Here is a 27,201-nt window from a genome sequence, read left to right as displayed (position 1 = left end):
ACAAGTGTATCGACGACACCCTCCTCTACGACAGCAACATCGAAGACGCATTCTGGCACACGTACGAGTTTCTGGCGACCTGTGCAGCCAAGGGGATTACTTTGAAGCCTGAAAAATTCCAGTTCGCACGGAGGGAGGTGGATTTCGTGGGTTTTCGCCTCGGCTGGGAGGAGTACAAACCCACAGACGAGCGCCTAGCGGCAATCAAAAGCTTCAGGATGCCTGACAAGCCCTCCATCTCAGACATCAGGTCGTGGTACGGGTTTGTCAATCAACTTGCCCCATTCCTCGCCACAGCCCCAATCATGAACGCCTTCAGGGAGCTCCTGAAGAAGCCGTGCGGAAAGGCTGTGTACTGGGACGAGCACCTGCAGGAGAAATTCCGCCGCGCTCAGGACACCATATGCCAGCTTGCAAAGGACGGCCTGGCATATTACGACAAAACCCGCCCCACAGTTGCCCTCACAGACTGGAGCAGGGAGGGCATTGGATTTATTATCCTGCAGCAGTTCTGCCACTGCTCGTCTGCTGCCGCTCCCTTCTGCTGCAGGGCGGGCTGGCGTCTGGCCCTGTGCGGAAGCCGCCACCTCACGGCCGCCGAGACTGGTTACGCCGCGGTAGAGGGGGAAACCTTGGCTGTGGTGTGGTGCCTCCAGAAAGCCCGGCTGTTCTTGTTGGGGTGCCCGAACCTCACCATCGTCACCGACCACCGCCCTCTCACCAAGCTGCTGGGGGACAGGGCCCTCACAGAAGTCATCAACCCACGACTCTTCCGGCTCAAGGAGCGAACGCTACAGTACCGCTTTCAAGTCAAATATCTGCCAGGAAAAAGGAACGCCGCAGCCGACTTCCTGTCCAGGTACCCAGCCCTCAGAAGCCCCACCACAGACACCGACGCCAACCTGGATGAGGACCTCACCGAGGCAGTAGCAGCCGTGGTCATCGCCACAGCCGAACACGAGGGTCACGTTCTCGACGAGTCAGCGGTGAGAAAATCTGCAGCCGACGACCCTGTCTATCAACTACTACTGGCCAAAGTGTTGGCCGCGGACTGGCACCTGCACAAGGCGCAAGAAGTGGCCTGCCTGCGCCCGTTCTATGGCGTGAGGGACCGGTTGGCAGTCTCTCAAGACCTTGTCACATACACCTTTGACCAGGGTTGTGTGCGACTCGTGATTCCTGAGCCCCTCCGCCCACAGGTAGCAGCAAACTTACACGCTGGTCACCAAGGGCTAGATTACATGCTGCGGAGGGCAAGGCAATGTGTATACTGGCCCGGGTTGGAAGGGGACCTGCAGCACTACCGGGCGTCGTGCACGTCATGCGAGACGCACGCTCCCTCTCAGCCCTCAGAAACACTCGTCATCACGCCGCCCCCAGAGTACCCATTCCAATCCACAGTGACGGACATGTTTCAGCATGAGGGGCACACCTACATGGTCTACGCTGACAGGCTCACTGGATGGCTAGAACTCGCCCATTTCCCACACGGTGCTACATCTAATAAAATCAAGAGTCAAATGAGGCAGTACTTCACGCGATAGGGCGCCTCGGAACAGCTGTCCACTGATGGGGGGCCAAACCTGGCGAGCGAGGAAATGTCGGAATTCCTCAAGAAGTGGGGTGTCATTGCACGCCTGTCCTCAGCACAGTACCCACAGTCAAACGGGCGGGCCGAAGCAGCGGTCAAGACGGCCAAAAGAATCATCAGAGCCAACACAGGTAGCGGGGGCTCATTGGACACGGACAAAACCTCCCTCGCTGTGCTGCAGTACCTTAACACCCCGCTGCGGTCTGTCAACAAGTCCCCCGCCCAACTTGCCACCGGAAGGCAGCTGCGTGATGGCGTGCCAACGGCCCGACGACATTACAAGGTGGACAGGCACTGGGGAAGGACGCTGCGTGAGAGAGAAGTGAAAATGGGGGAGGAAGGCAACACCCTGATGGCAACCTGCACACCCAGACAGCTCCGGCCCCTGTCCCCCGGCACACGAGTAAGGATGCAGAACCAGGCCTCGGGCACGTGGGACCGCACGGGCTTGATCGTGGAGGCGCTGCCCTACAGGCAGTACACCGTCAGGCTTGATGGTAGCGGCCGAATAAGCCTCAGGAACAGGAAGCATCTGCGGCCCGTCGCTGAGTCAACCCCACCGCCCGCACCGCCAACCCTGCGTCCACCAACCCCGCCGGCCGCTCAACCAACCACGACACCCGCACAAGTCTCAACCCCCACCCAACCTCAGCTACGCCCCGCACCCAGGAGGCAGGTGCGGCGACCGGGGTGGCTGAGCGACTATGTGTAACACACACACACACACACACACACACATACACAGACAGACTTCAGGCCAGGTAAAACCATCGTTCTTCTAGTTTGTATTATTATTTTCAAAGGTATTGTTCTCTTTTTGTTCCTCACCCGTACGTGTATACTTACCTCCATTCCAAGTTTAGTTCGTTCCCCTCCCGTGCCGTCGTAGCCCGTTATGCTCATACACATATCAGATTAATGTGTTGCAGGCACACATTTATCTTACGGGGGGATATTGGATATATTATTATTTGTACGTGGTGTACGATATGTTTTCCCGGCGGCAAGCCAAGCACTGCTTGTCGCCAAGAGTGTATCCTCAGTTCCGGGCCGAGCCCAATAAAGGAGAGATGTGTGTCCCTGTGTCTCGCTCCCCTGCCTAGCTATCTTACACAGACCATGTTTATATTATAACTTGTGATGTGTCCGCTAATTTCGTGTAGGATTTCGTATTTATTTAATTGGTTGTTGGCAGGCCTCTGTTGTTGTATACTTGCTGTGACCATATCTGAGGAATCTAACTGCGCCTGTGAACAGCACCCGCAAATAAACCCACGGCATCTGTCTGGAAGTTTCTGTACCAATCCCTGCTCTACAGTTTTCCTCACAGAAGTGTGAACAAATGGGATGAACTCGTGAAGACGTTGTTAATGCCGTAACTGTCCATGCTTTTAAGCCCACACTGGATGGATATAGAGACAGGATACTGTGAGATTACTCCCCTCTCGTAAACCACAAGTAGGTAAATACACCTAGGTAAATACACACACACACACTACGATTCCCCTGTGATCGGCATGATGGTGATACGATAAGGAGGATGACCAAGGGTAGCCTAATCATTCTCTCTCTCTCTCTCTCTCTCTCTCTCTCTCTCTCTCTCTCTCTCTCTCTCTCTCTCTTTTCTTATACAGATCTACATCATATGTGTTTACAGAGTTGCTGTACATATACTTTGCATATTTAATACAGCAAATTAGGCTAAAGAAGTCACTGTTAATGCCTTCTATCTGAAAGCCTCTCTCTGTATGTCTGTGGCAACCACACATTCACTGCAGTCTTGAACTGCTGCCTGGTCCAGCCCTCAACACTTAGCTGCACGGTAACAAATGCGTTCCACCAGCCGATGTATGTGTTCAAAAACTGTCTTTGCTGGTGCCACGTTCTGCACCTGGGCTGGAGCAGCTCCTCAAGGGCGCGTGTGACAGTTCTGGTGGTGACTTCGGCATGTAGGGCAGGCTGCCGGAGAGCCTGTAGGTGCGGCACCCATTGCTGTTACACCTTGAACATGACGGTGAGGCCCGCCACGTCTCCCCGGTGCTGGAGGGTGTGCAGTGCAGGCTGAAGGCCGAGCTCACTGTTCTTGATGAACCTCGCCGTTCGGTCCAGCACCTTGTCCAGGAGAGCGAGGTGCTTGTTTGCCCCGCCGCCCCAGGCCAGGCACGCGTACTCCAAGGAGGAGCGGACCTGCGCCTTGTAGAGTAACTCCAGTCCCTTGGCGTCAAGGAGGTAGGAGATTCTCCTCAGAGATGCCAGCTTCCCCGAGGCCTCTCTGGCGAGTCGCTCCACGTGGGTTCTGAAGGTCAACTTACGGTCGTGACCCCCAGCACCTCATCCCGCGGCGTCAGTGTCTCCCCGTTGAAGGTGAGGCGCGGGGCTATGCTTGTCCTGTTGATAGTGAGCTGCTGGGTTTTGTGAGCGACAAACTTTACTTGCCACTTCCTTCCCCAGGCTGCAACGCAGCTCAGGGTGGCGTTGATGTCGCGGTTGGCTGTAGCTTCCTCCTCCGGTCCTTATAGCTGTGGGATAGTGTTATGTCATCTGCAAACGCCTTCGCGGTAGAAACGAGGTGCATCAGATCATTGACATACACATTCCACAGCAAGGGGCCGAGGCAGCTCCCTTGAGGAACACCTGCCCTTATGGGCTGTGGCTTTGATTCCCGCCCATTGATGATTCAAGTAATTCTCAAGGAGCTGGAGGAGTGCCGCGTCCACGCCTACAGCACGGAGCTTTGTGATGACGGCTGCGTGCCACACTTTGTCGAACGCCCCCTCGATGTCAAGAGCCACGACAGCCGTGGTCTTCCTTTGGTCCAGGGCCCCACTCCACTCCGTCGAGAGGAGCAGGTGCAGGTCTGCCGCCGACCTCCCCTGCCTGAACCCAAACTGTCTGTTGCTCAGCAGGTGGTGCCTCTCGAGGTGCCGCGTGACCCTCGAGGCCACAACAGTTTCCAGCATTTTACTCAGCACAGGCAGCAGGGACACGGGTCTGTAGTTTTTTGCCTCTGTCTTTGCATTTTTCTTGTGCAGAGGCACCACACTACTCCCCTTCCACATTTCAGGCCATGTGGTGTTGCCGAGGCAGTGGTTAAAAGAGTGAAGAGAGTGGCCGCGCCAGCTCCGCAGCACACTGTCGTAGTACGCAGGGACTAATGTCCTGTGGCGCCACCGCTTTTTTCTCGTCCAAGTTTGCGAGTATCACTTTCACTTCCTTTTCACTTGTGTTCACTGTCTCTAGTGTTTCTTTCACGATTTGAGGGAGTAGCGGAGATGGTCTTTCAGGGTCGGGGATGCACATCTTTTCAGCGAAGTGCTTGGCCAATTGGTCCGCTTTGTCACGAGCAGTGTGGGCAATGCTGTCGTCTGCCCGGTGGAGTGCAGGGATGGAAATGCCCCGCGACTCACCCTCCTGGTCCTTGACAAGGCTCCACCACTGTTTACAACCAACCTGGCCTCCCCTTAGCTTACTCTTGAGGTTAGCTTTCCACTGCTCCACTGCCCATGTTTGTGTGGTATTCATGTGAATTGTTGCCTCTCGGTGCCTTAACCTGTTCCTGGCAGTGGGGTGTCTCTTAAGAGCACGCCAGGCTCGATGCTTGGCATCAGAGGCAGCGCGGCACGCAGGGCCAAACCAGGGATGGTCTGATGCCTTGGTTTTGTGGTCCGAGTGCGGCACCCAGCGGGCTTGCAGGGCGTGGAGCAGCTAGGTGAGCCGCCTCACCTGCTGGTTAGCGTCACCACGCAGCACGTCTCCCCAGTCCGTGGTCCTCAGGGCAGCACGAAGGGCATCCCAGTCGGCGGCCTCCCACCTCCAGAGGGTGCGGGTAAAGCTCTCCTCTCGTGGTGTCCTGAATTGTATCCCGGTGAGGACAGCCACGTGGTCTGAGGTGCCCACAAAGTCGAGTGGAGAACACTGTACTGTGTGGGTAGGGAGGTCCGTCACTACTGGGTCAAGGGATGACCCAGACCTGTGCGTGGGGAAGATGACATAATTGTGCATGTCGTGCACAACCAGTAGGGAGTTAAAAGCGTCTCTCACCGTGTGCTGGTTCAGGTCGCCAATCACTACCACACTGTCACACTGACTGGCCGTCATGAAAGTCCAAGTTTTCTGACAGGTAGTCTAGCAAAACTGTTCCCTGCGATGGAGGGCGATAGCAGCCCACACACAACAGACCTTTCCCGTTACTGTCCGTTATTTTTAATGCCAGGAGCTCAAGTTCCCCGGGCACGGGCGTGGGAGGCTCTACCACCTGAGCTACCTGAGGCTCTCTCTCTCTCTCTCTCTCTCTCTCTCTCTCTCTCTCTCTCTCTCTCTCTCTCTCTCTCTCTCTCTCTCTCTCTCTCTGAGACGATACAAAAACCAAGATGAAATGTGAAACGAAATACTCTGATTTTTTTCTTAAAATAATAGTGATGAATACTCGTATAACACCAGCAACAGTAACAACTACAAACAACAACAATAATAATGATAACAATAACAATGATAATGATATTAGTAATAATGGTTCTTTCAAAGAAGTGACCTTTCATAGGAGTGACAAAACGGAGTGACAAATTCGAGATAAATTTCAAAGAAGTGGCATTAAAATCACTACCAACAAAAAATAGCAGCGAGAACAACATTAATGACAGTGTTTCTCTTCTCTTTCAGGTTACTGAAGTTGATTTTGAGCAAGAAACTGATGCTGTAATTGAGAGTCCACAAGAGGAAACACTTCAGAACGCTTTCCAGCCCCGTCATTCTTCGGCTAACAAGAGAGATGATGAACTGAAAGAAGCGTTTCACTTGATGAAGTCTCTGGTAGGACATGTCACTACACGGGACGAGTACCATGTGTTCGGTGAAAATGTTGCCCATAAACTGAGAGACTGCGGAAAAAGTGTGAGGTATCCATAGCACAGCACAAGATTAATGAAATAATTTTCAACCTGGAAATGGGGTACTCCGAGGAGGGTGTGACTCAATTCCTTCAGCACAGTTCACATACAGGAAACAACTATCCAGGATCGACAGGCATCCCGCAGTACTTTCCCGCCCCAAGTAGTGCCTCTACTCCAAGCTGTTCTCGCTCACCAAGCGCATGTAGTAGTTATTATGAGTAATGATTCCAACTTTCTGTTAAGTAAAACTACTTTTATATTGTTTTCAAATGCCAATAATGTAAGTAGAGAGAGAGAGAGAGAGAGAGAGAGAGAGAGAGAGAGAGAGAGAGAGAGAGAGAGAGAGAGTAAACCTCCATAATGCATACTTCTTGTTTACTTACCTTGTCGTAACTCTTAGTGCTGAAATCAAAGCTTCACAGACCTTAGGAACCACAGCTGAGATGGTCTGCTTCGATATCCTGGATGTGTACATGAGGCTCGTAAAAGAATCTCCACTTGCAAGATACCTCAGTGTAATAGCCAATCTGGAGGGTGAAATTGCCTTTCTATATTTTGTATCCTATCGAGATATTTTGGGTGCCACCATCCGTAAAAGTATTTCAAAGTCAGTTGTGGACATCCGGAGAAAATTGGTGAAACCTGCTCCATCTACTTTCAGATCTGCCAGAAGCAAGTCACCATGAAAGGTCCTTTTTCTAAAAATTTCCTCACACATCACTTTTTCTTTTTCTTGTTCTTTCTTCAGTGTACGAGTATTAGCAAAAGTGCTAAGTAAAATGCAGAGGCTGCTGCACCAAGCTCTACACTCACAGGCATCCTGACGACAACTGAGGTCTGGCCAGGAAACAAAGTTTGCAAACTGTTTGCAAACTGTTTGCAAACATTGTTTCCAAACACTGTTTCCTGGTGTGGACAAGCCTTTACAAAGATACATCCATATCCATATATTTTTCGTTGTTGTTATTATTCCATTTTGTGTTATTTTCTGAAATTTTGTTTGTTCTACTTTCTTGCTATGATGTCATCGTCTTTGGTTCTGTGTGCCTTCCTCCATTACGCACTCATACACTTTTGTCCCTATATATGTACACATATTTCATATTCTTATTATTATTCTTGTGCCTTATGGTATTTTCTATGCTTTTTTTTTTTTTTGGTGTGTGCGTGAGTGCATTTCCATATTTGTCTTGCCTTCATTTATTACTTTGTGCCTTACACAGATAAGCATACAGAATCTTTGATTCTGTATGCCTTCCTCCATTACGCACTCTTACATTTTTGTCTCTATATATGTACACATATTTCATATTCTCCTTATTATTATTCTTGTGCCTTATGGTATTTTCTATGCAATTTTTTTTTTTTTTTTGTGCATTTCCATATTCCTTCATTTGTTACTTTATGTGCCTTACTATATTCCCTCATTTATTATTTTATGTGCTTTACACAGAGAAGCACACTCCATGTTCATATATCCTTTTTTTTTTTTCTATTTGATGTGCCTGTGCCACTCGTATTTTTTTTTTTTTCTTATGTTTTCGCTGCGGGGTCACAGCATAGATGTGGCTGAGCTATATAATAGGATATCCATGTATATATTATAAGTTCATATTCTTTATGCCATTATCATTATTACTACTATTTATCATATATATATATATATATATATATATATATATATATATATATATATATATATATATATATATATATATATATATATATATATATATATATATATATATATATATATATATATATATAATTTACATTCCCCTTTTGTCTTTGATTACTCCGTAGGTGGTATCACGCGCGCCCCCTCAGTCGGCGGCTGACTTCTGGGCCGTTTATATTTACTCTGTCCTTGGCAGTTTGTTATTATACTGGGAGATATTTTACGCAATTATCCCTGGATTTGGACATTACCACATGTGCTAGCTCAACCCCCTAGCACACCCTCTACCCTGGTTTCCTGTGCCCTCAGCCGGGCTTGCGCAGTGTGAGGTCCGACCAGGAGCCATGCAAAGTAAGGTGTGGAAGACTTGAGAGGAGATTTTATAACAGTAGTGCAGGAGTGGGATAGTGTCTTGTACCTTGTTTCGCCAGGGATGCTGACAAGAGCAGAATAGCAGGAAGCGCATGAGGAGGACGCGCTGTTGCCACGTTTTGGTGGGGCTGCTTCCCCTGCCCTAGAGGAAAAGCCAGACATGCTGACTCTCATAGCACAGCAACTGTCCCAGTTGACACAGCAGACAGTACAGCAGATGTCACAGCAGACAGCACAGCAAATAACACAGATATCACAGCAGATTTTTTTCTCACCCCCTCAGGCTGCTGACTCTGTACAAGGGCCTTATCCGTCCATGTATGGAGTATGCTTCACATGTCTGGGGGGGTTCCACTCATACTGCTCTTCTAGACAGGGTGGAATCAAAAGCTTTTCGTCTCATCAACTCCTCTCCTCTAACTGTCTTCAGCCTCTCTCTCTCTCACCGCCGCAATGTTGCATCTCTAGCTGTCTTCTACCGCTATTTTCATGCTTACTGCTCTTCTGATCTTGCTAACTGCATGCCTCCCCTCCTTCCGCGGCCTCGCTGCACAAGACTTTCTTCTTTCTCTCATCCCTATTCTGTCCACCTCTCTAACGCAAGAGTTAACCAGTACTCTCAATCATTCATCCCTTTCTCTGGTAAACTCTGGAACTCCCTGCCTGCTTCTGTATTCCCACCTTCCTACGACTTGAATTCCTTCAAGAGGGAGGTTTCAAGACACTTATTCATCAATTTTTGACCACTGCTTTGACCCTTTTATGGGATTGGCATTTCAGTGGGCATTTTTTTTTTTATTGAATTTTTGTTGCCCTTGGCCAGTGTCCTTCCTACATAGAAAAAGAAAAAAAAAAAGATCGCACACCAGGCACACCATGGTGGTGGACGCTAGACTCGCCCTGCAGAGTGAGATGTAGGCGATGGAAGACCAGAGCCAGCGGTGCACTGATGAGAGCTGCACCCCATGTCCTGGAGGAACTGTAGGAGACCGTCAACGAGCGCTGTGCCCATATCAGGGAGGAACTGCAGGAGACCACCGACAAGCGCTGTGCCCATAACAAGGAGGAGACTTGAGGGGAGCTTTTGTAGCATATATATATATATATATATATATATATATATATATATATATATATATATATATATATATATATATATATATATATATATATATATATATATATATATATATATATATATATATATATATATATATATATATATATATATATATATATATATATATATATATATATATATATATATATATAACACCAGGTTCCACTCCTCTTCCTGGCTGCCACTACTTGGGTCAGCCTCCCTATCCTGCCTCCTGTGTAGCGTAGTGCAGAGCTCACATTCACTTCCACAGGGTCTTTCTGGCCTCCTGTGGTGAATTACACAATTGAGGTCACCAGCCTGTTTCACCTCCTACAGGTAACCACTGCCAAGCAACTCTCAACTTGCTGAGAAAGAATCGCCAGCAGTGTTCAAGGAAGGGACAGTTATGACAAAAAACACACGCAAGAGATATTGAGGTATAATACCTCTGGACAGCCACCCACAGTAACGGATTGCCCACGTCCAACAAAGTATTATATCCTCCTGCAGATCAATGTCATTCTCAGCCTCCTGGAAGACAGGCCTCTACCACCCACAAACAGGCAGGGCCCAAGAAGGGAGTAAATTTCACTGTACAGCAGTGTCTATATAATCCTCTGTGTATAGCCTCTTTAAAAGAGCACAAGAACACAGTAACATAAGAAAACAGCGAATACACGAACAAGCTGCCCACAGAAAAAAAAAAAAAAAATGTTGGAGCCTATGACAGCTCCAAAACATCAATACTTGACTAGCCATCAAGGAGTCGGTGCACTAACCCCATGACACCAAGCAGGGACCAGCACACTAATCTGCCTTGGCATGATACACCTGTGATGCCCAACACCACAGTATACATTGAATTGTCAAGGAAGAAGAAAGAAATAAGAAAAGAAGAAAGAAGACAAAATAAGGAAGAAAGAAGAAAATGTAAAATAAATAAGAAGAAAGAAGAAATGGAGAAGATGAATGAAGTAGGGAAAATAACAAGTGGTCATACTACCCGGGAAAAGAAAGATAGCACTTGATATCAAGGGAGCCGAGAAAACACAGACATAGACACAGGACCCACGCAGTCCACAACAGGAAGACAGCCATAAAACCCTGGAAGGCAGCCTGGGTCAAAGAGTGATTAACGGTAATGATGTAGGGGGCAAGGCAGAGAGAATGATTTAAAGAGAAAGTAAAAGTAGGTGAGGAGGCGTGAGGAGTGAGGCACAAGGAAAGAAATGGTTGCCTATGGAAAGGTACCCAAGCCCAACTAAACTCCTCCAAACTGCCCTTACCCTCTGACTGGCTCCTGTATCAAGATGTATCAAGGATAATATGTGCAAATGAGCAATGTGAATGGTAGATATGTAAAATGTTATGGAAATAAAGATTATCTTCTGAGGGAAATAGGCAGTCCCAAATTATTGTACAGTAAAATCCCTCTTATCCGGCATCAACGGGACCGCCGACATGACGGATACTTGAATATTGCTGGATACTTGAATAGAAGTGAAATTATGTCCACAATCACCACCCTACACTCAGGCATCTTACCATGACAAAGATCAGCAGATCTTAATCAGCAGCTGATCTGATCAGCTGCTTAAGTGTAAGCACAACACGCTTCCTCTTTTCTACAACTTTAGGCATGATGAAGGCGTCAGGCGATAAACAGTGCACACGCGGGACTGAGTCACTGAGTAAACACAGTGCAGTGGGCCGCTGGTGGCGCGAAGCAGTGCGCTCTGGTGGCGAGGGGACAAAATATGCCTCGCGCGGGAATTTTAATCGATTTTATGAGTACACATTGATTTTTTATTGATTTTAAGGCTCGTGGAAAAATGTGCCGGATACTTGAAGTTGCCGGATACTCGAATGCCGGATGAGAGGGATTTTACTGTATATTATAGCATGTAACAGTGAAATAATTCAGTACCAGAGAGTAGCAGACAGAGAGCCAGAAGTTCCAGAGGGCCTGATCAGAGATTGGTTGAGATGTACGGAAGAATTTAAAGTAAGTGGAGCTTGAAAGCATAAATCAGTCTATAAATCAAGTAGGAGTAGGATGTTTATTTGATGTTTTATGTTTGGTATGATAGGTTTGTATGGTGTACATAGATTTAATTATGGAATGTTTATGGTAATTGATGTGATGCTGATATTTTTCTTTTCTCTCTCTCTCTAACAACGTTAATTGTGCTGATTGAATATTTGTTGTGTTTATGCATTTGATATTGCCTGTGTTTTGCACGATGATTGTGTTGATCAGTAAATATGTTGAAGAGACATAAAGTGACAGCTAATAACTTTGAATGATTTAAAGATGAATTCAAGACTTGTAAGAAGTGTAAATCATTGGTAGTTATTAATTAAAATATGAAAATGTTTGTCAGTTTTTCAGTAGCCTTTATATAACAATTCCTTGCAACATCTTGGACCATGACACTGGTGTATTACCTACCCATAATGGCAGGGGCATTACAGCCCTATCTAATTCTTGCCCTATAAGCTGAATGTAGATTATCTTAACATGTGCCAGCTTTACTCCTTGCGTAAGTACGTCCTTTCTGCTTGATAGCATCTGTCTGACTAAAATGTGAGTAGAAGTTCATGGCTCATTACAGAAAAATGACTCATGTGGGATGGGAAAGGGAGGAAAGGGTGGAACAGAGGTAACCCACCCTTGCCTGCTCACCTCACCTCACACTACTAGCTTGGTACAACAAGAGTTATCTTTCAAAAATTACAGTGATCTAATTATAGGGGCTAGATGCAATTAAGCTGCTCTGTGGGCAAGAGTAACTCATCAACTAAATAATAGGTGGGACTCAATACGAAAAAAGAAGGGGGGTGGGAAATAAGGAAAATTAAGTGGGGAAGAGGTGTGACTATGTGTGGAGAAACACTAAAACTCTGGATGGACTGAGCTACCCATCTCTAATGCATCTTCATCCTGTGCCGCCCCTGTCTCTCTCTCTCCCTCCCATCTTCCTTCCTCTTTCTCACATCCTCTTCGCCTTTCTCTCTTCTTCTTTATACTTACACAGCACATAACACGCCCTTCCCCAACAGAAAATTTTGTAAGTTGCCCACAGCTTACAAAATTTTTGTACATACAATCTGAAACTTTGTACATCACACCATACTCAACCACACTCAACACAGGCGTGCACAAATCATAAAACAGAGACTACGAAAACACTAATATGAACAATCATCAAGAAACAACAGGGCTCCAACTTGGCCCTCAATACTCAAATTGCAGTTTCTTTCTCTTCCTCCTACTCTTCTCTTGAGACCTGTCTCTGGCTTTCAGCCAGGACCTGTGATCTCCCTGGCTACATTGGTGCGTGGATTTGCTCCTGCAGGGTATCACATCTATATCTCTTTCCCTCCAGCAGCTACGGCTGCTCGAACTCCTCCTGTGACTTTTGTCTTCACGTGGGTCTCAATACAAAAAAAAACAACGGGATGTAAAGAAAATTAAGTGGGGAAGAAGGGTGACTACGTGCGGAGATGTAATACCAGTCTCCTTATCTTCTAACTGTTTTAAATGACCCGCTGACGTGTATATCTAATGGTTCACTTGGATAAGGAGTACAAAATTAATGTTTCAACTGATTAGGCTGGAACACAGATATCAATCACTTAAAAGGGAAATTATTAGAAACAACCCCAGGAATTATTTTTGCTCCTGCCACTACATTTTTCCATATTCCTTGATTGAGTTCACTGATGGGATAATAGATCCAACAGCTGCATAGCAAAGAAGAGGAGAGAGGGAATTAAATGCTATTGAGTCAACTTTAAAGCGAGACGGCGAGGGGACGCGCTGGCGTGCCGCGGGCGGGCAGACAAAGCCACCCTCGCCGTGCCTCGTGACGCCACTTCCCACTCACCTCCCCTCTGTCTTACAGGTAAAATGCCTTGAATTTAAGATTGTAATAGTGTGTGACTATATATATATATATATATATATATATATATATATATATATATATATATATATATATATATATATATATATATATATATATATATATATATATATATATATGTGTGTGTGTGTGTGTGTGTGTGTGTGTGTGTGTTTGTGTGTGTGTGTTAGGGAAGACAGTGACAATAACTTGAGGGTGAAAAGAAGCGTATTAAAGTGAAATATAAGTGAAATAATGATATGTGCATGTAGGGGTGTTGGCGGCAGAAAAAGCCTCCCCGCCATGACTCGTGGCGCCCTCACTTACCTCCCATTTGTCTTACAGGATGTAATGTTTTAGATGAGCGCATTTCTCTGGCCCATGTAAAGGGGTAGTGCTCAGAGAAGTAACGCCTTGTAAAGGCTAGTGTGCATTTGGTGGTCGAGTGTGGTTATGGTAGTACGTGTCTAGGACCTGGTTCGTCTGCCATGAAGGGACATCAAGATGGCTGGTAGGGTAATGCTGCGCCTTAAGTGATGGCATTTGGGGAGAGGGAAGGGCAAGATTTCCCATATAACTATGATTTCGTAGTATCAGGATGTGTAGATTGTGAATGACGGTCTGTGGACCACCTCACCGTTTCTTTTGGCCAGGGGGAGGGGAATCGGTAGAAGATTTGTGGTTTTAGCAGACAGGATTTCCTGCCAGTTAGGAGGTGTGTGGAGGAATTTTGAATATTAAGTGTTCTCTGTTATTGTTCCCTTAAGTTCATGTGAATTAAATCGTGAATCAATTATAGTGAAATAATAACTGAGTAATTTTTTTTTTTTTTGTTTTGTTTTGTGAGAAGGTGAACTTCATTCTTCCTCCCAGTTGCACCCACCCCTTTTGTTAAAAACGAACAAAGCCTATAAATTCATTACTCAGAAGAGACATCAGTGCCTGTAAGCAAAATAAGGATAAAGCTACCAAATAATTATTTTTAATGCTCGGATATGCCAATAAAGAAATCAAAGGTAAAGCAAAGAAGTCAAGGTAAGATAAAGTAATATCATTATAGATCCTTTTCTTTCTGTGTTTATTAAGTAAAGAATAAAAAGGTAAAGAAAAAATTAAAGTAAGAGTTAAAACTAAAAACTAAACTAAACAAAGTAAGCTGCCAATGACTGCGATACCCATCTCTGACGAGTCTTTATCCCATGCCGCCCCTGTCTCTCTCTCCCTCTCATCTTCCTTCTTTTTTCTCACTTCCTCTTTGCTTTTCTCTCTTCTTTCTATTTATGCAGCACATAATACGACCTTACCCAATAGAAAATTTCATAAGTTGACCACAGCTTACAATTTTTGTGTATGTACAACAAATTTAAAACTCTGTACATCACACCACACTCAACAGAGACTACGAAAACACTAATATGAACAATCATGAAAACAATAAGAAACAACAGGATTCCAATTTGGCCTTTAATACCAAAATTGCCGTTTCTTTCTTCTACTCTTCCCTCGAAACCTGTCTCTGGCTTTCAGCTAGAACCTGTGATCTTGGCTACAATAGCGTGCGGAGTTGCTCCTGCAGGGTATCACATATATATATCTTTCCCTCCAGCAGCTATGGCTGCTACAACTCCTCCTGTGACTTTTGTCTTTACATGTGACTCATTACAAAAAAAAAAAAAAAAAAAAAAAAAAGAGAGAAATAAAGAAAACTAAGTGGGGAAGAGGGATGACTACTTACAGAGAAACTTACACTAAAACTCCGGGTGTGCTGGGCTACCTGTCTCTGACGTATCTTCGTTCTGTGCCGCCCGTCTCTCTCTCTCCCTCTCATCTCCTTCCTTCCTTTTTCTCACTTCCTCTTTGTTTTCTCTCTTCTCTGTACTTACGCAGCACATAACACGCCCTTCCCAAACAGAAAATTTCGTAAATTGCCCTTGGTTTACAAATTTTTTGTCCGTACAACAAAATGAAAACTCTGTACGTCACACCATACTCAACAAAGGCGTGCACAAATCCCAAAACAGAGACTACGAAAACACTAATATGAACAATCATCAAAATAACAAGAAACAACACGGCTCCAACTTGGCCCTCAATACTCAAATTGCCATTTATTTCTCATCCTCCTACTCTTCCCTCGAGACTTGTCTCTGGCTTTCAGCCAGGACCTGTGATCTTCCTGGATTTGCTCCTGCAGGGTATCACATCTATATCTCTTTCCTTCCAGAAGCTACGGCTACTCCAACTCTTCCTCTGATTCTTGTCTTTCCTCTTCCATCTCTGTCTTCTGTCATCACTACTTCACCCACTTTCACCTCTTCTTCTCGCTCTACTGCACAGCCTACTCCTTTGTCTGCACTCCCTTCTCCACACAGAGCAAGTGCAAGAGTCATCATGCAACAACATCCCTACACCCTTGCAACATTCAGTGCACCCACTAGGGACCGTAGGCTCCTGGTGCATTATCATCATGGCACTACCAGGCAATACACTTCCTGGCTGAACAAATTTCTTTTTCGGACCACCAAGCTAGTTCAATTCGCTGGCCTCCTCACTGGAAAACTCCCTAATCTCACCTCCGGGTTTTCACTGCCTACAACGTCACTCCTATTTGTCTGCTCATGCCTCCTCAGAGTCTCCTTGCCACACATAAAAATTAATAAAACAAAAGTGCCACTTCCTCGGTGAAAATAAGAGGCGCCTTCTGGCCGCTCTAAACAAAACAGCATAGTACACCCACCATGTCTGGTCCCAGCAAGGGAGCAGCCTGCTCCCTGCCTTTGGTACACTCCTCAGAGGAGGAAACTCCCACCTCCCCAGCAGAGTTAGGAGTCTCCCCGCCCTCAGCAACAACCCCTAACATACCAGACAACCGACTGGGGCCCAGATTGAGTGCTGGCGCCCACAGCTTCCATTCCAGGTGACAACTCTGTCTGAGCATCACCTCCGAGAGGCTCTACAGAGTGAGATAAGCCATCAAACTAACAATCCAAACTCAACACTTCAGCCTCACCCTCGGCAACACTCTCGACAAAGTCAGGTGCCTTCTACGGTGGCTCTGCGCTTCTGCAGTCAGCCCCAGCACACTGACTGAAAGACGAATCCAACTCTGACTCGCCTAAACACTAGCTAGCAGTGGGACAGGACTCTGGGCACTCTGCCCCCATTGCAGCATCAACATGAGCACTGCACTCCTCTTGTGGTGACCCTGCCTTATTGCAGTCGATCCCAGGAGTCACAGAACATGTGGGCACACGACGCTTGGGTGCTCACCTCGTCCTAGAGCGAGTATCAACTTAACTAGAGTCGGCACTCTCAGGCCTCCACATTTAGGACGGGGTCCGCGGATGGGAACTGAACCTAAACTCTCCCACTTGCCAGGTCGGAAAGAAATCAACCCCAGACACTGGCAGTGCCATCCACATCTCTGCAATCACTAGCGGCCATGACAGCCTCATCTCTGCCATAGCGAAGCTTTCTATGGCGCCAGTTCCCTGGCAGTACACGGGCTTATCTGAGGCAACTCGCCTCCCAATCACATTCATGAACAACGACTGCTGTGTAGCTGTGTCTGTCAATACTGTAACGGGGTCACTAAACCCCAGCAATCTTAACAGTGCCCTTACATAAAAATGGACGGCACCAATTCAAACCAGACCTCATGGGGGATGGTGAGGTATCAACAGATGAGGAGGCAGTTCTTCCTGCCTTTATACCCTCACAACCAAATACCAGCCAGACCTCATCATTCTCCTGGTCCCAGCCATGAGACAATCAAAACCACTAGCTTCTGGAGAGTCTTGGAAGTCATGGCTGTTACTAACTTTGGACAGTTAAATCTAAGGTGTCAAGTATTTCTATGATAATAACATATTGGCTGGTTGCTGTACCTGGGAATGATATGTTGCATACTCCCAGTCTGTCTCCATTGAGGGCTGGGTGGAGACTTATTTCCAACAGGGCTTACTCGCCTAGACTTAATACTGAAGCTAATGCTATAATGTGAACTTCCTGATGAACCAGCGCCTGCTGCGCCTCCAAACAAACTATCATCAGCGCAACGAGACATACCACCAATCCACTGAGGCACAGGCCGGTGCAGCAACACTTGGTCATCTGCCCATGTCACTGCCTCTTTTAGGGTTTTAAACCTCTTCTCCTTGAACTGTGGTATAGTCTCTCTCAGCCACATTGACGAATTGCTCCATTACCATTTAATTCGCGGTAGGAAGTGGCCTGCTCGCTAGCAATCCACTTTTCAAATGTCTCCTCCAAGTAGTGAGCACACTCAAAGTAGGAGTCACTGGGCCTTTTCTTACTTCCATGGAACTGTAGCCAATAAGCCTCTGTCCGCAGCTTGTAGGCTCTCAGGATGTCAGCCTTAAACTCCTCATAATCCCCCAAATCTTCAGCTGACACCCTATCATAAACTTCCAATGCCTTCCCCTTCAACATATTAGCCACCAAGCCAACTTACGAGTACATCTCCTGAGGCAAATCAAACTCTGAGGCCTTCTTCTCAAATCCCTTGAACCATTCTGTTTTTCTTTTCGTCAGACTCAGGTATTAACTTCAGATTTCTCACCATTTGGCTTTCTACTGTATCCTCCTTCACTCCTCTCCTTAAGCCATGAGGTGAATTAAACTCAATCCAAGTTTTCTCCAACTCAAATATTCTTTTCTTTTCAGCCCCTTCCCTCTCATACATTCTCACCTTCTCTTTCTCAGCCTCCAGTAACATTGCTTTCTCCCTCTCTTCGGCCTCAAGCCTCCTACCTTTCCTGGCCTCCTCATTCTTTAATCTCCTTTCCTCGGTTTCACCTTCCAGCTGGAGGCTTCTCAATTCTCTCTCGTCTTTTTCTGCTTCCAGCTCCATCCTCCACATCTCCAATTTAAATCTCATCCCTTTAGACATTCCTTCTATCTGGAAAAGTTCTCTAACACTGGGTAGGACTTAAACGTCCTTGAACGCTTTTTAAGGGACTGTGTCCTCACATCAAATTGTGTTAGATCTACACTGCCACTTCTGGCAGAGGTAGGACATTCAGGTCATGAGCCGCTCCTGCTGCCAGCTTTTCCCTCCAAGGCGTAAGCGTAGTGAGGGTACACAAAAGGCAACCAAACAAAAAACAAGTAACTGTCTCCCCCATGTGGCTACGAAGCTTCCAGCAATCCTGGCCAGGTCGCCAGTTTCTGTTACAACCGCAAATCCTCCCCCTCTCACAGCGGCCTTTTATCTCAGCTCACTTCTCCAAGTCACCACTGACGTAATTTAATGCAGGGCTCACCTGTGAGTTACAAGGTCCTTCTTGACTCTTGCATCCTGTAGACAGACGGTCACAACACCAGGTTCCACACCTCTTCTCAGCTGCCACTACCTGGATTAGCCTCCCTATCCTGCCTCCTGCACAGCGTAGTGCAGAACTCACATTCACCTCCACAGGGTCTTTCTGGCCTCCTATGGTGAATTACACAACTGAGGTCGTCAGCTTGTTTCACCTCCTACAGGCAAAGGAATATTACTACTGCCAAACAACTCAACTCGCTGAGAAAGAATTGCCAGCCACGTTCTAGGAAGGGACAGTTTTGACACACGCTTAAGAGGTCAAGGTATAATACCTCATTAGACAACCATCCACAGTAATGGACCAACCACATCCAATAAAGTATTATATCCTCCTGCGTATCAGTATCATTTACAGCCTCCTGAAGGACAGGTCTCTACCACCCACAAACTGGCAGGCCCGGAGGAGGGAGTAAACTTTACTACACAGTAGTGTCTATATAGTCCTCTGTGTCAACCTCTTTAAAAGAGCACAGAAGCACAGTAACATATAACAAAACAACGAATACATGAGCAAGCTGCCCAGACAAAACAGGAGGGTCCACTGACCGCTCCAAAACGCCAATATATGACTAGCCATCAAGGAGTTCACTAACCCTGGGACTCCAAGTAGGGACCAGCACACTAATCTGGCTTGGCACGATACATCCCGTCAGCCTTACACTTGTGTTACCTACCCATAATGGCAGGGACGTTACTGCCACTAACTCATGTGCAGATCTACCTAATTCTTGTTTCTAAACTGTATGTACTCGTAGATTACCCTAACATAGGGTTGCCAATATGAACAATCAAAATTCCGGACACCTTCACTAACACCTGATTATGGTCCTGATATGATACTGGAAAACATGTAAATTAATTAAAAGAAACTAAACTTATTTACCTTTGCATATGGCTGATAATCTTGAATTCAGCTTCACTTCCTGGTTTAACAAAATAATGTGTCATCTTCAGTGATGAACCCTCTTCTTGCACTGCTCTCTTATGTTTCTCAGAGCTCACATGTGACTGTAAGTCATTAATGCCTTTGTGCCAGTGAGACAAATGTTCCTGGTTTACACACCAAACACTCGGCTTCCCACTCATCCCTACCTTTTTTGAAGCACGAGAGTTTGTTCTGCATCTCTGCAGTGAATTTACACTTTCGTTTGGGCATCTTGACAAGAACAAGTAATAGTTGTAATGACGAGGTCACAAGGCCGCAAACAGTAATCCAAACTGACCCCTATCAGAGCTGGTGAAAGCAGGGTTGCCAACTTGATTTTGCGGATATTACCAAATCAGAGCATCAAAACGTACCAAATCTGAACAAAACGTACCAAATGTAAAATACACTAGGATATATACTCGTGTATATATATATATATATATATATATATATATATATATATATATATATATATATATATATATATATATATATATATATATATATATATATATATATATATATATAACGTATAATAAGAAACAAATTATTTTCTTACCTTGACTAAAGCTGTAAATCCTCGTCCCCTCTTGTGTTTTCCTGTGGAGTCCACTTTCGGCTCATTTTAGATTATCTCTTTAATCAGTAACCGCTTCATTTGAGCGTGGCAAAGAAAAAAAAGAATAATATCTCCAAGCTGCACGTGGCTTCACGTATGAACGTGTAGGGGAAAGGATGGTAATATGGAACAGGGTGGTAATATGGAACAGTCAATATCTCGCCTAATCTGCTTTCCATCTGCTGTTAACTAAGTCAACCATATCTATTATTTCCACCTGATGTTACCAGAGTAGGCTGATGAACGAGATATAGGCCTGCTTCATATAAAAAAAAAAAAAAAAAAAATTGAAGAATCAGCCAGTTGGGAATTTTTTCTAATATGAGATTCGAACAATCCTACGGAAACAGTTTAGTACCAAATTTACTGAAAGACGTACCAAACGTACTTTTGAGTTAAAAAGTACCAAATATGATACGTTAGTACCAAAATTGGCAACCCTTGGTGAAAGACTGGGGCGCGAGCGCGACGTCAAGTGAGACGGCGTTGGGAAGGCTGCGAGCACCGACTTCATACAGGACCCATACACGTCTTGACCGAAACCAACCCAAAGCAGCTGCCACTCGGTGAACTCTCTCTCTCTCTCTCTCTCTCTCTCTCTCTCTCTCTCTCTCTCTCTCATCATTTCAACCCAAGGAAATTTAATAAATATGATTTTTTAACAGTTAGTAATGATGGAAGGTGAAATTCCGGACATTTGAGGGATTTTCAAAAATCCCCCCGGACGCAGATTTCGTTATCTGATTTCCGGATATGTCCGGGAAAATCCGGACGTATGGCAACCCTACCTTAACACATGCCAACTTTCTTCCTAACGTAAGAACGTTTTATCTGCTTGGTATTGTCCATCTGCTTAAAGCATGAGAGCAGAAGCTCACAGTTCATCACAGGAAAATGACTCATGCAGAAGGGGGAGGGGAAGGAACAAGGGTGTAACCCACCCTCGCCTGGTCACCTCCCCTCATGCTGCTGGCTTGATACAGCAAAACAGTCATCTTCCAAAAATAACAGTGAACTAACTATAGAGGCTGGATGCAATTAAACTGCTTTGTAGGCAAGAGTAGCTTGTCATCTAAATAATGGCATGGAACTCAATACAAAAAAAAAAGAAAAAAAAAACAATGGGAATAAAGAAAATTAAGTGGGTACTACGTGCAGAGAAACTTACACTAAAACTCCGGGTGCACTGGACTACCCATCTCTGATGCGTCTTCATCCCATGCCATCCCTGTCTCTCTTTCCTCATCTCCTACCTTCTATCTTCTCACTTCCTCCTCACCTCTCTACTTATGGAGCACATAATATATATATATATATATATATATATATATATATATATATATATATATATATATATATATATATATATATATATATATATATATATATATATATATATATATATATATATATATATATATATATATATATATATATATATATATATATATATATATATATATATATATATATATATATATATATTTTTTTTTTTTTTTTTTTTTTTTTTTTTTTTTTTTTTATGTAGGAAGGATACTGGCCAAGGGCAACAAAAATCTAATAAAAAAAAATGCCCACTGAAATGCCAGTCCCATAAAAGGGTCAAAGCAGTGGTCAAAAATTGGTGGATAAGTGTCTTGAAACCTCCCTCTTGAAGGAATTCAAGTCATAGGAAGGTGGAAATACAGAAGAAGGCAGGGAGTTCCAGAGTTTACCAGAGAAAGGGATGAATGATTGAGAATACTGGTTAACTCTTGCGTTAGAGAGGTGGACAGAATAGGGGTGAGAGAAAGAAGAAAGTCTTGTGCAGCGAGGCCGCGGAAGGAAGGGAGGCATGCAGTTAGCAAGATCAGAAGAGCAGTTGGCATGAAAATAGCGGTAGAAGACAGCTAGATATGCAACATTGCGGCGGTGAGAGAGGGGCTGAAGACAGTCAGTTACAGGAGAGGAGTTGATGAGACGAAAAGCTTTTGAATCCACCCTGTCTAGAAGAGCAGTATGAGTGGAACCCCCCCAGACATGTGAAGCATACTCCATACATGGACGGATAAGGCCCTTGTACAGAGTTAGCAGCTGGGGGGGTGAGAAAAACTGGCGGAGACGTCTCAGAACACCTAACTTCATAGAAGCTGTTTTAGCTAGAGATGAGATGTGAAGTTTCCAGTTCAGATTATAAGTAAAGGACAGACCGAGGATGTTCAGTGTAGAAGAGGGGGATATTTGAGTGTCATTGAAGAAGAGGGGATAGTTGTCTGGAAGATTGTGTCGAGTTGATAGATGGAGGAATTGAGTTTTTGAGGCATTGAACAATACCAAGTTTGCTCTGCCCCAATCAGAAATTTTAGAAAGATCAGAAGTCAGGCGTTCTGTGGCTTCCCTGCGTGATATGTTTACCTCCTGAAGGGTTGGACGTCTATGAAAAGACGTGGAAAAGTGCAGGGTGGTAGCATCAGCATAGGAGTGGATAGGACAAGAAGTTTGGTTTAGAAGATCATTAATGAATAATAAGAAGAGAGTGGGTGACAGGACAGAACCCTGAGGAACACCACTGTTAATAGATTTAGGAGAAGAACAGTGACCGTCTACCACAGCAGCAATAGAACGGTCAGAATGGAAACTTGAGATGAAGTTGCAGAGAGAAGGATAGAAACCGTAGGAGGGTAGTTTGGAAATCAAAGCTTTGTGCCAGACTCTATCAAAGGCTTTTGATATGTCCAAGGCAACAGCAAAAGTTTCACCAAAGTCTCTAAAAGAGGATGACCAAGACTCAGTAAGGAAAGCCAGAAGATCACCAGTAGAGCGGCCTTGACAGAACCCATACTGGCGATCAGATAGAAGGTTGTGAAGTGATAGATGTTTAAGAATCTTCCTGTTGAGGATAGATTCAAAAACTTTAGATAAGCAGGAAATTAAAGCAATAGGACGGTAGTTTGAGGGATTAGAGCGGTCACCCTTTTTAGGAACAGGTTGAATGTAGGCAAACTTCCAGCAAGAAGAAAAGGTAGATGTTGACAGACAGAGCTGAAAGAGTTTGACTAGGCAAGGTGCAAGCACGGAGGCACAGTTTCGGAGAACAATAGGAGGGACCCCATCAGGTCCATAAGCCTTCCGAGGGTTTAGACCAGCGAGGGCATGGAAAACATCATTACGAAGAATTTTAATACGTAGCATGAAGTAGTCAGAGGGTGGAGGAGAGGGAGGAACAAGCCCAGAATCGTCCAAGGTAGAGTTTTTAGCAAAGGTTTGAGCAAAGAGTTCAGCTTTAGAAATAGACGTGATAGCAGTGGTGCCATCTGGTTGAAGTAGAGGAGGGAAAGAAGAAGAAGCAAAGTTATTGGAGATATTTTTGGCTAGATGCCAGAAATCACGAGGGGAGTTAGATCTTGAAAGGTTTTGACATTTTCTGTTAATGAAGGAGTTTTTGGCTAGTTGGAGAACAGACTTGGCATGGTTCCTGGCAGAAATATAAAGTGCATGAGATTCTGGTGATGGAAGGCTTAAGTACCTTTTGTGGGCCACCTCTCTATCATGTATAGCACGAGAACAAGCTGTGTTAAACCAAGGTTTAGAAGGTTTAGGACGAGAAAAAGAGTGAGGAATGTACGCCTCCATGCCAGACACTATCACCTCTGTTATGCGCTCAGCACACAAAGACGGGTCTCTGACACGGAAGCAGTAGTCATTCCAAGGAAAATCAGCAAAATACCTCCTCAGGTCCCCCCAACTAGCAGAGGCAAAACGCCAGAGGCACCTTCGCTTAGGGGGATCCTGAGGAGGGATTGGAGTGATAGGACAAGATAAAGATATGAGATTGTGATCGGAGGAGCCCAACGGAGAAGAAAGGGTGACAGCATAAGCAGAAGGATTAGAGGTCAGGAAAAGGTCAAGAATGTTGGGCGTATCTCCAAGACGATCAGGAATACGAGTAGGGTGTTGCACCAATTGCTCTAGGTCATGGAGGATAGCAAAGTTGTAGGCTAGTTCACCAGGATGGTCAGTGAAGGGAGAGGAAAGCCAAAGCTGGTGGTGAACATTGAAGTCTCCAAGAATGGAGATCTCTGCAAAAGGGGAGAGGGTCAGAATGTGCTCCACTTTGGAAGTTAAGTAGTCAAAGAATTTCTTATAGTCAGAGGAGTTAGGAGAGAGGTATACAGCACAGATAAATTTAGTATGAGAATGACTCTGTAGTCGTAGCCAGATGGTGGAAAACTCGGAAGATTCAAGAGCGTGGGCACGAGAGCAGGTTAAGTCATTGCGCACATAAACGCAGCATCCAGCTTTGGATCGAAAATGAGGATAGAGAAAGTAGGAGGGAACAGAAAAGGGGCTACTGTCAGTTGCCTCAGACACCTGAGTTTCAGTGAGGAAAAGAAGATGAGGTTTAGAAGAGGAGAGGTGGTGTTCTACAGATTGAAAATTAGATCTTAGACCGCGAATGTTGCAGAAGTTAATGAAGAAAAAGTTGAGGGGGGTGTCAAGACACTTAGGGTCGTCGACGGAAAGGCAGTCCGACCTGGGGACATTTATGGTCCCCTCCCCAGATGGGGACTCCAAGGCTGGTGTAGGAGTCGCCATGATTTTAAAATTTTTGAGTGAAGGGTGTGTGTGTTATTAGGTGCTTGTAGTTTTGTGTGGAGGAAGAGAGGTGTCTTTAGAGGGCAGGCTGTGACTACCCCCTTGTGTTGTGAGACACAAAGGGAAACGTTCAGTGAGGTCACAGCTGGGTTTAATGATAAGTTCACAGCACCCCCTGAACAGTGCATTAGACCTCACTGGGAGTAATTATCGTTTCGGCAGGTGTAACTCTCCTCCTTACCTTTAAGAGAAAGCAGAGGCTACGCAGGAACTGCACTAATTATTTATATACCAAACACTGCAAGGTTTAAATCCAGGTAACCGAGAGTTTGTAGCGGGACACAAGTCACCGCTCCTAGCACTCCGTTTTCTATTGTATTTTCACCCTTCCGTTTTCACTCTCTCTACTGCACAGGCTTTTGTCTTTCATATATATTTTTTTCATCACTTCTCTTACTTGTCACATTCTGTGCACGCTTTTTGACACATGTGTTACACATCTTCTCAATACATCTTACTACTCCTTTCTTCACACAGACATACACACACACATACACTCTCTTTTTCCATAATTTTGTATGTATCGTTTGTTATGTTTAGTAATTGTTATATATATTGTTCATGTTTTTGCTAAATAAACAGAGAATACCCAGGCTAAGTTTCCTTTGCCAGAGCTACAATGTTGTGACACTGGAAACTGTTACCCTTAAAGGACTAAACACTGCTATGACCAAGAGGCATAGTTGGGAGCCTAAACTTCTCGCTTGAGCAACTTCCGGGCGGCCAAGTAGCACCTCACCTTCGCTACAATTGGTGACCCCGTAGTTCCGGAGTGAGCAGCCAAGTCCACCCTGCTGCTATCCTCCGACCACCCGGCCAAGGCGACGAGGTCGGCTACGAGCGGATCTTCCGGCAGCTGCCCCTTCGCCGGTGTCGCCGCCTCCAGCAGCAGACCCCGGCCCCCGACGCAGCCTGGCAGCCACCCCGCCGCCTCACCGACGCAGCCTGGCCGCCCGTATGCCGCCCCCCGCCGCTCGGCCGCCCTCACGGCGCCCCACCCCGCGGCACTCTCCAGCTGGCCCTCGCCACTGGCCGGCAGTCTCTCCCAGTCGCGGACGCTCCTCCACGTAACTTCTGCCGGCCCCTCCAGTTTCCTGCTGTTACCTGGAGCCCTCCCACTGGCCGCGTCCCGCCTCCATCTACAGCTCTTCATAGGGGATTACCTACGGTCCATCGCCCAGGATTAACACTGTCATCCGTGGATTACTTACAGTGGTGAGTGCAGTGCCAAGTATAACGTACAGTTCGTTCAGTGGTGAGTGAAGTGACATTGCCCCAATTCGGCATCTCTCACCGCTGTGGCACCCGGTCACACCGGCGCCTCACGCCTTCACTCCTCACCGCTGTGGCTCCCGGACTTTCCGGCACCTAGTGTACTTTACACAGTCACGTGGTGGTCCACTCAGCACAATGCCTGATGAAGTCGACTCCGTAGCCTCCATCTCAGCAGAAGACAGTACCAAGCAACTTGTTGGGCTCGTCTCACAGCTTATACTTGAAGTGAGCGATCTTCGGAGAGAGGTCAGAGAACGCTCATACTCACGTTCGCGTTCTTCCTCCAGACACCACTTCCGGCGCCGCCAGCGTTCAAAGACTAAGACGCCGGAGACTTCTAGTTTCTGCTACTACTATGAAGAGTTCGGGAAAGACGCAAGAAATTGCAAGGCTCCCTGTACCTTCGCCAAGTCTTTAAACCCCAACAGCGAGCACTAGCGGCGCATAGTGTTCGCGACACCTCGTCTGCGCTACTGAAGTTGTATGACCCTCTCTCCCGGACCAAGTTCCTCATCGACTCTGATGCAGACGTCAGTATTCTCCCTGCCCCTGGTGTACTCCGGACGTTGCCTCCCCTCCTTCACCTTCACGCCGCCAATGGTACGGAGATTCCTGTGTACAAGCGACGTACCTTGCAACTTCACCTGAACCTCCGCCGTACCTCCGAGTGGACGTTCTACGTAGCAGCTGTCACGCAACCAATTCTAGGTGCTGACTTCCTCCGACACTTCGGTCTCCTAGTGGACATCAAGGGTCGGAAGCTGCTCGATCCTCTCACCTCAGTCACAACAAAGGGTCAGGTCACTCATGGTGATAGCACACAGATCTCCCTCGTCAAGGCAGACCACCAGTTCTCCTCC

General features: G+C 46.0%; 1 protein-coding gene across 1 annotated transcript in view; it reads left to right on the top strand.

Annotated features, from left to right (window-relative positions):
* Positions 1 to 7,276, top strand: part of LOC135091508 (uncharacterized) — a 112,931-nt gene extending 105,655 nt beyond the window's left edge. The window contains exon 11 of the mRNA XM_063989213.1: positions 6,251 to 7,276. The gene's annotated coding sequence lies outside the window, so the exon portion shown is untranslated. The remainder of the gene's footprint in view (positions 1 to 6,250) is intronic.
* Positions 7,277 to 27,201: the final 19,925 nt, after the last annotated feature.

The sequence above is a fragment of the Scylla paramamosain genome, chromosome 37 (assembly GCF_035594125.1).
Source record: "Scylla paramamosain isolate STU-SP2022 chromosome 37, ASM3559412v1, whole genome shotgun sequence".
Classification (NCBI taxonomy): Eukaryota; Metazoa; Arthropoda; class Malacostraca; order Decapoda; family Portunidae; genus Scylla; species Scylla paramamosain.
This window is presented reverse-complemented; position numbering and strand designations above follow the sequence as displayed.